Genomic DNA, 12,345 nt, shown 5'->3' with positions numbered 1-12,345 from the left:
CTCACTCTCATGTCAATACATTACCTGTTCACCTGTGGAATGATCCGAACAGGTGTTTTTGGATCGTTCTACAACTTTCCCAGCTTTTTGTTGCCACTGTCCCAACTCAGAATAAGTTGATGAGGTCAAACATTTAACATATTGTCTCTGTGCTTTTTTCTACTTAGTGATCTTGATAGTTTCTACTTTAAAGTCCACTTACGAGTCTTTTACAGAGATTTTTTTCTGCATGCTCTGTTGTCATGGAGACGTCTGAATTGTCACCTGTTGTCACAGAACCACACTTCCTTATGTGAGGAAGATTAAGCGAGCCGTCTCCATGGAAACTGCTCAAGCTATCCACTCATTAGGAGCATGAGATGCAGAATAAACTGTCACATTCAGCATGAAGGTTGAGTTCAGGGGTCCCTGTTTGTCCGTGATAAAGTACCAAAAAAAAAAAAGAAAAGGAGTACAGCTGAATCTCCGGGCCACACACACACATCTCATCCTCTAAATTCAAGATGCATCACAAATATGAAACTTGTTCAACACAGAAGGGACTCGCTGCAGACACAGCAGGGAACAGCTGACCTTACTGCAGCGGGATGGAGACGAGGCCTCGCCAGATGTGCTCTCCGACTCGACGGGCATGAAACCACTCAGGCAGCATAAATCTGGAAGTGTTTCACTTTCCAATGAACTATCCTCGTTTCAAGCCATGTTTTCCTAAATGTAACCAAGACGTTTTGTTGCTTAAACTTAATTACGCTGCGAGCAGGATTTGTTCCATGAGTGGTGGAGTGTCGTTATGCACACAGGTAATTTAAGGGCGTTTCTACATCCAATTCTGTGTAATTGCGAGGGTGGAAATGAAGCGCATGCATCAGCGCCTGTTTCCACAATAATTGAGATGGGACAGAACCAGATGACGAAAATAATGTGTGTGAACGTGTTGTGATGCTACATGTGGTTTTTATGCATCTGGCTCAAGGTCTCTGGGTTTATTATATATTTCTGGTGAAGACAGACAGGCGACAGATTAAAGGAGCAACCTGAATGATTGAGAAGAGAAACTTGCAGGATGCTGATGCTCTCATACGGGACATGAGGGGTCAGCAAAGGATTTGTAAAGATTTAAAAGATCTGAAAGAGGAGAATGGGGAGAGTTTCAAACACTACAAGAATTACATCAAGTATTCCTTTAGATTGTCATCTTTCTGGCTCAATTTGGAGATCAAGCGCTCCATGTACTGAGGCCGTGTGACCTCGCTGCAGCGGTGCTGGGTTTGATTCCACCCTGCGGCTCTTCGCTGCATGTCATCCTGACTCTCTTCTGTCCTGACACCGAAAAAAGTTTTGAAGACGGCAGCGGCGAACTTTTGAATGTTGCTTATGATATAATTTGGTGTTGGAGCGGAGTGTGGCGGCCTCCTCCTGCAGTTTGTTAGCTGCAGGAGCGTCACCACATGGGACTCGTTAAAGGTGTTATTTTTCATGGAAGGTATGAACTTCGTCCAGCTTTCTTCTGGGTTGACTTGCCGTGATTGTTTCTGATGAGGAGATGATAACGATGATGACGAGTGAGATTTTATTTATAAGGGAGCCTGCAGGTCATTGAATTAACAGCTGTGGATTACTTCGAACTCAGAAGTGTCAGCTCGCCCGAGGCGGAGCTGTCGCCACATAAACAGCCATCAGCTGCCAATCACCTGGACGGATGATGGATGAGATCAAAGATCGGCTAAAACTTCCTCTGCACTTTGGACGACCCTCCGATGGCGGCGACTGGCAGTACCAGCCGGCACGTTGGCTCTCTCCCTCTAAAAAGGCTATTGTGAGTGGAGAGTGCCCACAATGACAGTCCCTTAGATGTACTCTCAGTGACAAGGACGAATTAAACATTTAGCCTAATGGAGAAGGAATAAAAGCCGGATGATGGGTCACCGTAATGTGCGACACATCCAAGTGAGTCTCAGCCACTCCTAAAAGAAAGCAACCATAAAAAGATGATAATGAGATGATGAAGGGGAACCAGCAGAAATAAAGAGTCCGGGAAAAAAAAGTTCCGTCCTCCCACTTGTGTCATTAGCTCTGCTCTTAAAAGCTTAGCACCAAATCTGAGGGCCTGAGAACAGCAGTCGTTACAGTCCAAGACAACAGTATCCATTCAAGAAAATCCACCGCTGATGAATAATGTAACGGGATGAATTATTAAATAATGTGTCCTGGTTTTGGGGGCATTTTAAAAGTGTGTTTCCTCCTGAAACCGCCTGAAGTCAGAATGACTTTCAAGTACTTCTGGAAGGTACCGGTGAGCACATACATGTGTCATATGATCGGCTGCTCATCCATATTTTATTCTCCTGATATTCAAGTGTATATTCGCCCGGTGCATTTCTGCAGCTCCGTGCAAGAGAGAGTTATGTCTAAGCTATGCACGATGATGTTCACTATCAACTCACTTTCATTCGGCTGTCCCGTCTCTGCCTCTCGCTTTAGGGACCGTAGGAAAATTATTGCTGGGGAGGTTTGAGAGAGTATTTTAGTGTTTTAATGTCTTTTAACTGACGAGGATGTAGTCTGGCTTTAATGGAAGGCGACAGGGTGGATCCTCACTCCAACTGCGTATTTGATTTCAGTCTTGTAGAGAGATTGTGCAAACACAGTTAAGTACTTAAATAGAAAAAGAACAAGCAGTTCTTGTTGGCGCAATGGATCAAAATAAAGACAGTGTCTCAGCATCCGGGTCCAATGTTTCCCATCGTAATCGGTTCAGACAAATGTTATCTGAGGTGCCCGCTGTTTCTCTTTCTCTCAGTGGCTCTCAGACACTTTATTCTGCATCTTCACTACATCACAGTCAAATGTGTCGTATTGTTTGTAAAGCAAGCGCACGCTCAAGGACTCGAACTTGACAAACCGAACACTTCTGTGCTGTAATATTTTCTTGGCTGACTTTCACACCTGTTTCCAGTCTTTAAAAAGTAAGCTAATTACCTAATTACCAGCTAAATCATAATAATAATTTAAATTTGTATTGATCTAGTTAGGATACATGTATGAATATGGAATCATCTTCTCATCTGCCTCTTAGTAAAAAAGTGTATTTCTTATTTACCAAAATGTCCAAAAGCAATAATTAATATCATTCATGTTTACTATAAATCTATCAGCACCTAAACTACCTTCTTATGTGCATACAGTATGTGTGTTTTTTGAGTTCGTGCAATTAAAATTGTGAGACATTATATTTTCAATTAAATTTTAATCATTGCTTAACGCTTGGTCTCATCTGGCTGCCGACACAAGTTCAACCAACACTGATTTGTTATCCTCAGTTATTGGAGCGAAGGTGTTGCAGTTTCTCCTCTAAGAAAACTCTCACAGAAAATATGAATTCCAGTAGGAGCGCCTTCCTTTCTTAATGCCTCAGCCCCACCAACCATTTCCACCCACCTGCTTTTAAGCACTAATTGAAAATGTGAATAAAAACAATCTCGATGGAATCGGAGCGACTTTGTCTGACTCAGAGGAGACTGGAGGCCACAGAAGTGGAACAGTGAAATGGGTCACCTTCTCCTCGCTCGTCCACCTCATGAGTAATTCAGGCGAGCTGAGCTCCACACCGCAGACTGACGAGCGTGGAGTAGAAATGTTCTCCTCCCTGCAAGACTTGGATTCCCAAACAGTAAAAAAACATGTATCCAAACAGAGCTGCTTTCCAAAGCGCCATTATTCTGTTGCCTTCACCCGTGGATGACAGATTAGTATTCGGGCTGGGCTACATTTGGACCACATTTGTTGTTGGTGCGAAGCTTCGCGTCCATACTAATTCACCTGGAGGGTGTTCAAGTTTCCTAAGTGGGCCTCAGAAAATGTTAAAAAAGTAAATGTGGCGAACAAGCCTTCAGTATCTCCTCGCCACATTTGTCCCGCTGTCGTCAGACGCATTATGGGGTGTCGGAGACAGCTCGAGCTTTGACGCAGTTGCCAAACATGTTTCATAAAGCGAGCATCAAAGTCCTCTCTATAGCAACCTGGTCAGCCGTCACCAGACTAATTAAAATGCCGTGTTTGCTTTGGAGCGAGGGATGCATATATCAGCTGAAATCATTAGGAGCAAGAAAAACACCGAGGTGCCAAGCAGCTTCGTAACGGCCTCATGTTTGTTCGGTCCCGCCGTTTGAGCGAGCGCAGCCAAAACAAACGCTCCGAGGCCAAACCTTTTCTCTTCACGTCTTTTTTAGATTCCTACACCGGCTGCTGCAGCTGCACGATGACTTCAGATTACTCAAAGAGATGTCGAGCAGCGGGCTGCAGCAGGTGTTGTGTTCACATGTGAAATATGTAAAACCACTGGTGCAGATACTTCTACTGCATTTGTTTTGAATGTAATACTATTGAAAAGTTGAAAATCTCTGAAGAGGGTTCATGAATTTCAGAATATCTAAGTATGTGGTGTGTAATGATATCACAAGTTTGACCCAGCCCGATTTGATAAACATCTTCTGTTTCCAAACTTGTTAAATTTTGCAGCTTGGTCAGCGGCTTTAAGATTCATATCATGATGCTGCATCTACCCCCTAAGTTAGCATACGATGTCCAGTTAGAATTTCAAAATAAAGCTTGCTGACAACTGGTTTGCATTGTAAGATATATTGTGACTTATTGAATGTTAATAACATCGTCAAAAAGTCGCTGTTTGGTTGAGTTTAGGCAAAAAACCTGCGTTTGGACTTTCCTACGTTACATGAATTAAAGAGAAAGAACTCTTGGTCGCAGGACGGGATGCAAACCCTGGTCTTTAAAATGAAAGTCCTGTGAAGGACCCGTTGGACCACCGTCTGACTGAGACTATCTTGTTATTTACACTTATACACCAGAGAGGCTCTTCAACAAGTGACAGGATACAGACAGTTTCCAGCGATGGGTTCACCCACCGGGCTGCAGAATTTGCCGTGTTGTCAGTGAGAACAACTGGATTTGACAGTGTTTCACAAAGCGTCTTGTGATGACTTGTGAGCGACTTGTTAGAAAAAAAAAATTCAAGATTCAACCTGTCATTCAAAGTGTTATGATGATGTTATCGTTTGTAATGAAATGGATATGAATTTGAAACAACAGTGTTTTGCCTCGTGGTCTCTGACTGACGCGACTCTTCAGTTTAATATCCCGAGTGTCAGCTGTCTGAAACAGGGTGATGTATAAGAGCTAATAAAATTATTTTCAGGAGATAGAATGAAAGTTGTCCACTTTATGTGCGTAATAAGTGTTAGTGTCTATTTGATAGTCGTTAAATCTCAATGATATCAACTCAAAAGTGGACTCTGGACCTGCAGCTAGAACCAGACGCTCACTTTCTCGTGAATGTCATTAGTCTGCCTTCCTTGCTTCCTTCCTTGATGTCCCCATTTTATCTTAATGGTGCTTGGCACACTGATACCAAGAGTGTGATTGGATTATTAGCCACAATTAAGGAACAGGCTAGCAAATGGCTTTCAATGAGGCATTAACTATCAGAGGAGAGTAGACGGTCTGTGTGAGAGGACGATGTCATCTTCCTGAGGGCGACGACAGATGTGTCTGTCTGGAAAACGTCGACTTGGAGTTGTCGGGCACGCACACCTGGGTGAGCACACACACACATTACACATGCACACTGACAGTACATGCATATGCTGACGGGTATAAACAGGCAAACACACACTCAAGCTGTCACAGATCCAAGCGAGCGCTCGGAGACGGATGTTAAGGGTTTATGATTAATGCAGACTGCAGATGTCCGTGTCAAATCTTAGAGATTTTTCGGGACGGGAAAGACACAGTCTGCCTGTTTTTACTCCTCTCTTGCATCATCTCCTCTTTTTTTTTTTTTTTTTTTTTTTTTCTGCACAAGAACAACATTCATGATGTAGCTATTCATTCGCAAAAGCTTACATTTGATATACAGCGCACGTCCGGGTGACTTACGCGAAGAAATAAAATGTTCCAGACCGTTACCGAGCCAGCGGGCAACATGAGTAACTCGATCATTACGGTTACACCCTATATGAGCGGCTGCAGACTCTTTTATGGAGCATTAGGGAGGATGCATTCATGCGCCCAAAGTATAGGAAGACACTACTGGTTGGGTCTTTTGGTTAGAATGAGAAACAATATTTCAAGAGGCGGATGAACTGCCAGAATCCTGGCCAGCAGCCAATCAGAGACACGAAGAAGACATGATCGTAAAGACGATCACGTGATCGCGAGATTACTCTTTCAGGCAAGTTCAGGCAAATAATGCTGGATGCAAATTATTCAGTTATTTTTCAGAAAATAGCTCACACGCATCTCTCCTTCAGTCTGATCCTCTCAAAAAACGTAAATAGCAGCCTGGCCTTGGAAAAGAGAGAAAACATAAAACCTACCTGAACTTTATTTGTTGCTTGATTTCTCTACCGAAAAGTTAACGTGTGGGATTTGTTTAAAAGGTTACTCCAGAACCAGACCTCTCCTGTCTCCTAAATGCCCTCATCTTTCAAACTCACTGCCCTTTTGTGCTCAAAGTGGGAAACAATAAGTGTCAGTACTCCCTTTATTCACATATTGGCGTGCAGGAGAAGGAGAAGAACGAGCGCCCCACCGGAGACTGCTCCCGATCGTCGGTCCGACTATGTTGGCGCGTGTCGGTCCCTGGATACTGTCTCTTCTCTTTACTTAAGTGTATCACGAACAAAGCACCTCGAGCCCCGACAGAGAAAAGCCGGCGGGCTAAAAAAACTGGGAGGTAATCGTCACGAAGCCTCCCCTGGTGATGCAGTTTATTCAGGGCCATTATGAATCACACACAGAAGCTGATATGGAGAGGGCAGAAAATAGTACCGCCATTTTGTGATAAGTGCCAGCATGCAGGAAAAAAAGTCACAGAACGCCGAAGAGTGAAATGTAGAAGTGCTGCTGCTGCTGCTGAGTACCAGCCCGCTTCGAGCACTTTGTACCGCAGGTGTTCTGTCAGGTCGTCTGAAGTCTAAAGGTCCGTCTACACCGAGAGACATAACGATAAACATTTTAAATAAAGAACAGTTTTAATAAATGTCCACAACACAACCACGAGGATGGACGTGGAGAGAGAGATCGCAGAGTGATTTGATGAACGACAGAAACACAGTCAGTCGAACAAAATCCATCTTAGCTGATAGCCGACCGCTTTTATTTGAGTTAATTGCTGACATTTAGGAAACACGGATGATACAACAGAATAAATGTTCACATAACTTATGTTAAAGGGATATTCCTGTGTAAATTCAGTCCATGGTCTAAATCACCGTGAAACTGTGTTAGACTCCCTCTCGAGAGATCAAGTTAGCAGACCGCTAATTTACGGAGTTTTATCAACCTCAGAAACGACCGCACGACAACAATACACTGCAGTAAATGGATCCAAATATAAACCGCCACCAAAAAGCCACAAATGATGCTCAGAACAGCACCAAACTTCAGCAACAGTACAAATAGGGTCTCAGCACATAGTCTGGGGCATCTGCTGGATTTCTACTGAAAAGCTGACTAAATTTACCTCTCTTCTGCAGCAGCTTCCTGTTGACGGGAAGTCCCGACGACTCGATTACCGAGTGCAGTAGAGTTCCTATTTGTACTGTTGCTGAAGTTTGGTGCTGTTCTGAGCATTATTTGTGGCTTTTTGGTGGCGGTTTATATTTGGATCCATTTACTGCAGTGTATTGTTGTCGTGCGGTCGTTTCTGAGGTTGATAAAACTCCGTAAATTAGCGGTCTGCTAACTTGATCTCTCGAGAGGGAGTCTAACACAGTTTCACGGTGATTTAGACCATGGATTAAATTTACACCGGAATATCCCTTTAAACGGCACATTTACAGATGCTCGAGGTGCTGATGGGATCTCTGGAGTTTGTTTTGTCTTTACTGATGTCTTCCTTGACGATCGGCAGGATAACTGACAAAAGTGCACATAAAATCTGCCTTCAAATGACCTCAATATATAACACAACATATATATTTTATCATATTATTATCTATCCTGCACTTATTGGTACCTGTGCTTTCTCATTCATACTATGTAGTGTTTATAGTTCATGAATCAAAAGAACAGAAGAGCTGTGAAGATTAAATCAAGCTGTAAAGCAAATGGATTTAGATTTTTTATAATTGTACTTTGCTTTCATATGAATGATGAATGATGAGTCACTCTTGGAGAAGTTCAAATGTTTTGTGTGTGATCTTTTCCTCGGCGGTGTGGCTGCTGGCAGACTCTCCGGCAGCCACTCAAAATTTAAACACCTTATTGTGAAGCGCACAATGCGGCCATTGTGCCGCAGGTGATTCTGAGAGGCAGATTGTGGCGCTGACACATGGAGCCCAGCGAAGGTGATAGAAGTGAGTGACATCAGAGCGCCGCGTCCCCCCTGGGAGAAGCAGGTACAGGCGGTGATGTGCAGGGGTTTTTTGGAGTGGCCACTGAAAGCGACTGACTGACAGAATAAAAGGAGGATAAAAAAAACAGAGGAGGCAGTGAGGGTCCAAACAGCTCAGCAGCTGCATTTGCATTTGACATTTCAGGCCTTCAGCTGAGGCACCTTGGAAATAAAAAAAAAAATGATAGCAGGAGCTGAAAAAGCTAAACAGCACAAGGCAAGATTTAAATTCTTAAAGAAAAACTATAATGGATTTGTGCTGCTGCAGAAAAAAAAAAGGCTATCTCATAATTCCTGACTGAGATGTCACAGATTCATCGTCTTTGCCAAAACCAATTTCAAAAGCCAGGAATCATCGTTGAAGGTGAATTTTCTCTGCAGGCAGAAAGTGACGCATGAACGCTTAAGAGCAAAAACACAAAAACAGTCTCCCGAACAGCAAATGAAAGCTCCCCTGCGTCCATCCACAGAAAGATGGATGCAACAACAAGCGACCCACGCTACCTGCTGAGGAAGCGTTTCCCTTCAGCGTGCACACACTCTGCCGCCGCTAACAAGAAAAGATTTTAAGTCCAAGAAGCGAGCAGTTTGTGTCACAGTACATGACTGCAGCTAATTAAATCCTTTAAAGTTCCAGAAATGAAGTTATCTCTCGCTGACAGTCGGTGCCACCAAATTTGCCAAGTGCAGCCCCGAATCCAAGAAGTGCCACGAACACGAGCGCGAGCGAGGAGGACGACGCTGCAGATCGACTGCATTAATTTAATCTGCTGGGAGAACCAGACGGAGCGGCTGAGAGAGAGGATGCGGTCATAATTGGAAGAGTTGCATCAGGTTGATCATTCTGGATCAGTGCCTCCATTATTATACTTACAAATGAATCGTAGGTTTCACTTAAAATCTGACTCTGTGACTTTTATAAAGAAAGTCTCACTCCTCTAACTCTCAAAGTTACGATAAGATTTTTGTTAAAACCGTGTGACGTCCCAGTTTGATTTCTTTCCTTTAGCGGGAGCAGTTCACTTCATTTGTGTTCGTTTATCACCTCTGCAGTTTGTTAAATGTTACTAGTAGAAACTGAACACGGTCTTGAAGCAGCTTGTCCTCGTCGTACGGAGACCTCTAGTGGCCGTTGCAATTATTACAGCAGCAAAGGAGCGAGTCGAGTGAAGCAGCATAAAGAGAGACAAGTCCACTCGGGCAGCAGGTCGTGGACGGACGGTCCAAGAGAGACTTTTACTCCGGTGACCGTCGTTTGCATCCAGTTAGAAACCAAGTTATTTTAACTCTGTAGGTTTGTAACATTGGTTATTTTAAGCCAAGCCACAATGTTTTCCTGACGCTAACCAAGTAGTCTTAGTGCCTAAACCCAACCTAATAACGAGCGTGTGATAAAGGAACAATATTAGCATTCATGTGGAAATGTTTTTCTGTCTAACAGACAATTAAGTCCAATATTAAACATACCACAAGGTCTCAATGTGATATCAATGCCTCTCTATGCCAGAATAAACATTAGTTAAGTGTTTTTCTGCATCAGTAACATTTCTTGATGCGACTTTAAATTTGTTTCGCTTCAGTTTTCTTTTCCGCTCTTGTGCTCATGTTCTGCTTAGGTTTAGGCACCACTCGGTTAGTGTCTGTGGAAAACATTTCCTCACACTCTCTCCTAAAGGACACAGGACTTTAATCTTTTTTGTTGATTCCGGTGGCTCCTGTAGACAAAAGTGGTATTTTGGTTTGGTGCCCACCGACTCGTGAGGGGAAATATCTGGCTGCACAATCTTCACCACACGTTTGGACAGGCAGAGTACAGTTTATTGGTTTATTAAAGTTATTTTGCTAAAGTAATTGCCTGCTGCTGGTTGATTAGAGCGGTGAGAGTGAGAGAAAACAGTAAAGTTGTGGGTCATAAATCCAAAACAATGACCTGATGGATGTTATAAAGCTCCGTACAGATGCTGGTTTGTCACTGTGAGCAACATCTTTGACGTTATAGACGCTCATGTGATCCATTTTTAACAGAAGAAACAAGCTAGTACACATAATTGAACCAACTAATAAGGAAAGCATTATGATTCAGTTGTCAGTGAACTGACAAATATATCGTGAAGGTGAATCTGTGCTAATGTATCTGACTGGATCGAGGCTGTAACAAGCCTTTTGATTTACCACCTCGTATCAGTATGTGCACATAAAAAGAGGAAAGAGCAGTTGTTTTATTGTTTCCTCCCTCCGAACCGTGGAGTGACTTTTGTTCTGAGAGAGAGTACGAGACAGATTGAACGTCTGTTGAGTTTTCTTTTCTCCTCCTGGCTCTTGGTTGTTCTCCAGCAGCGTGTTGGCAGGAGGATGTGGCAGGAACCATTAGGATGAGAAATGACAGTGAAGTCTGGGCCAACCTTCAGGGCTCGCACAGAGGAGAGTCTTAACAACCACATGCACTCGAACACCACACACATACACACAGTGGAGGATACGTGCATATGTACGCGTGCAGCACCAAACGCCGCTTTACCAACATTCTCACCGTGCTGCAGCTCGTCTGAAAGCAGCCCTCACCACACCAGCAGCGAGCATATTCAGGCTCCAACAATTAAGAGCACGGGTTGACCTTTTATACGTCCGGGCTTCTATCTGCGGTGTCCGTGTGAACCGAAGAGAGCCGAGCCGTGCAGACAAAAGGAGAGAGGCACTTAGGGATAACAACCACAGCAGACTTCTCCCTCCACAGCTGTTTCACCGCTGTGATGAATTATTTCCAGGCCATGGTGATTCACCATAAAGCAGACAATGAATCCACTCTGACAGCTTTCTTACAGTCTGTGTACTGTAAGGCCTTTATGCCGGCGACTGGAACTCCCGCTCTCATTATGGAAATATAAGGCATCGTCGCAAATCAGCGTTCAAATTGCAAACGAGCGCTCTGAAAAGACTCATTTGGAATCTGTGACTCAGGGTAAGAGTTAACTCATCATTACGTCTTGTGCGTTACGGCCGATTTGAAGGGCACCAAAAAATATATATATATATATCCGTACGCAGCCAAAACTATCACATCGATGTGCTGCACTTACTGGAATATGCATGTGTGGCTGTCACAGATGAGTTCAGTTCATGTTATATTCTCAGAAACTTGCTTTTTGTTCCAGACCAGTTGGCATAACATCATCAAATGGAGTGGAAATGAAGGGTTTTCTAAAAGCAGCTCGCAGAGATGGACAACCAGCTGAGTTAATATCTACGCAAAGAGCCAAAGAGGATGCCGCGGCACATAATACATCCATCCAGACCTGTGAGCACCGTGCCTTCGTCTTCTCTCGGTGTTGAGTCTCACTGCTTCCAGTGGCACAACTGTCCGTCTGACGGCGTGGCGTGCAGGACTTTTGGCTTCCGCGCTGAACTTTAAAGCTCACCCATCCTCACATCACGAAAAGCCCTGAGCCCCGGAGGCAGAGCCGAGTCCTGCTCTGTCAGCCGTGATCATGTAATGGCCTCTCAGAGGAATCTCCGGTGGCCACAGGTGCAGGTAGAGGCGCGGGGTCCCCGGCAGGTCACACCCACACATGGTGCCGCGCTCTCTGGGACTCGGGGACGCCGGATCAAAGGGGCCTTGGCAGCTGTAGTTGGGGGGACAGTGCGAGGGTGCGATGGAGCTAGTTATCTTGCAGTGGCTCCGTGCCGACATCGTCCGGGTGGAGTCACGCACCAGTTCACAAGGAGACCAGCACAACACTGAGCCACCACCTCTGCACGCTCCGGGTCCGTTTGAATCTCATCATCTCAGTTTCTCAGGGCAGGAGAAGCCGGGAAAACTACATTTGCATTGAAATGTTGAGAGACGTTGGTTAGTTTTAGAGCACACGAGGAGAAAACAAAGTATCGTGTTTAAACTGGGACACAGTACGATGACTTGTTAACGTTATAAAATA

Source organism: Sparus aurata, chromosome 9 (assembly GCF_900880675.1).
Source record: "Sparus aurata chromosome 9, fSpaAur1.1, whole genome shotgun sequence".
Lineage (NCBI taxonomy): Eukaryota > Metazoa > Chordata > Actinopteri > Spariformes > Sparidae > Sparus > Sparus aurata.
This window is presented reverse-complemented; position numbering follows the sequence as displayed.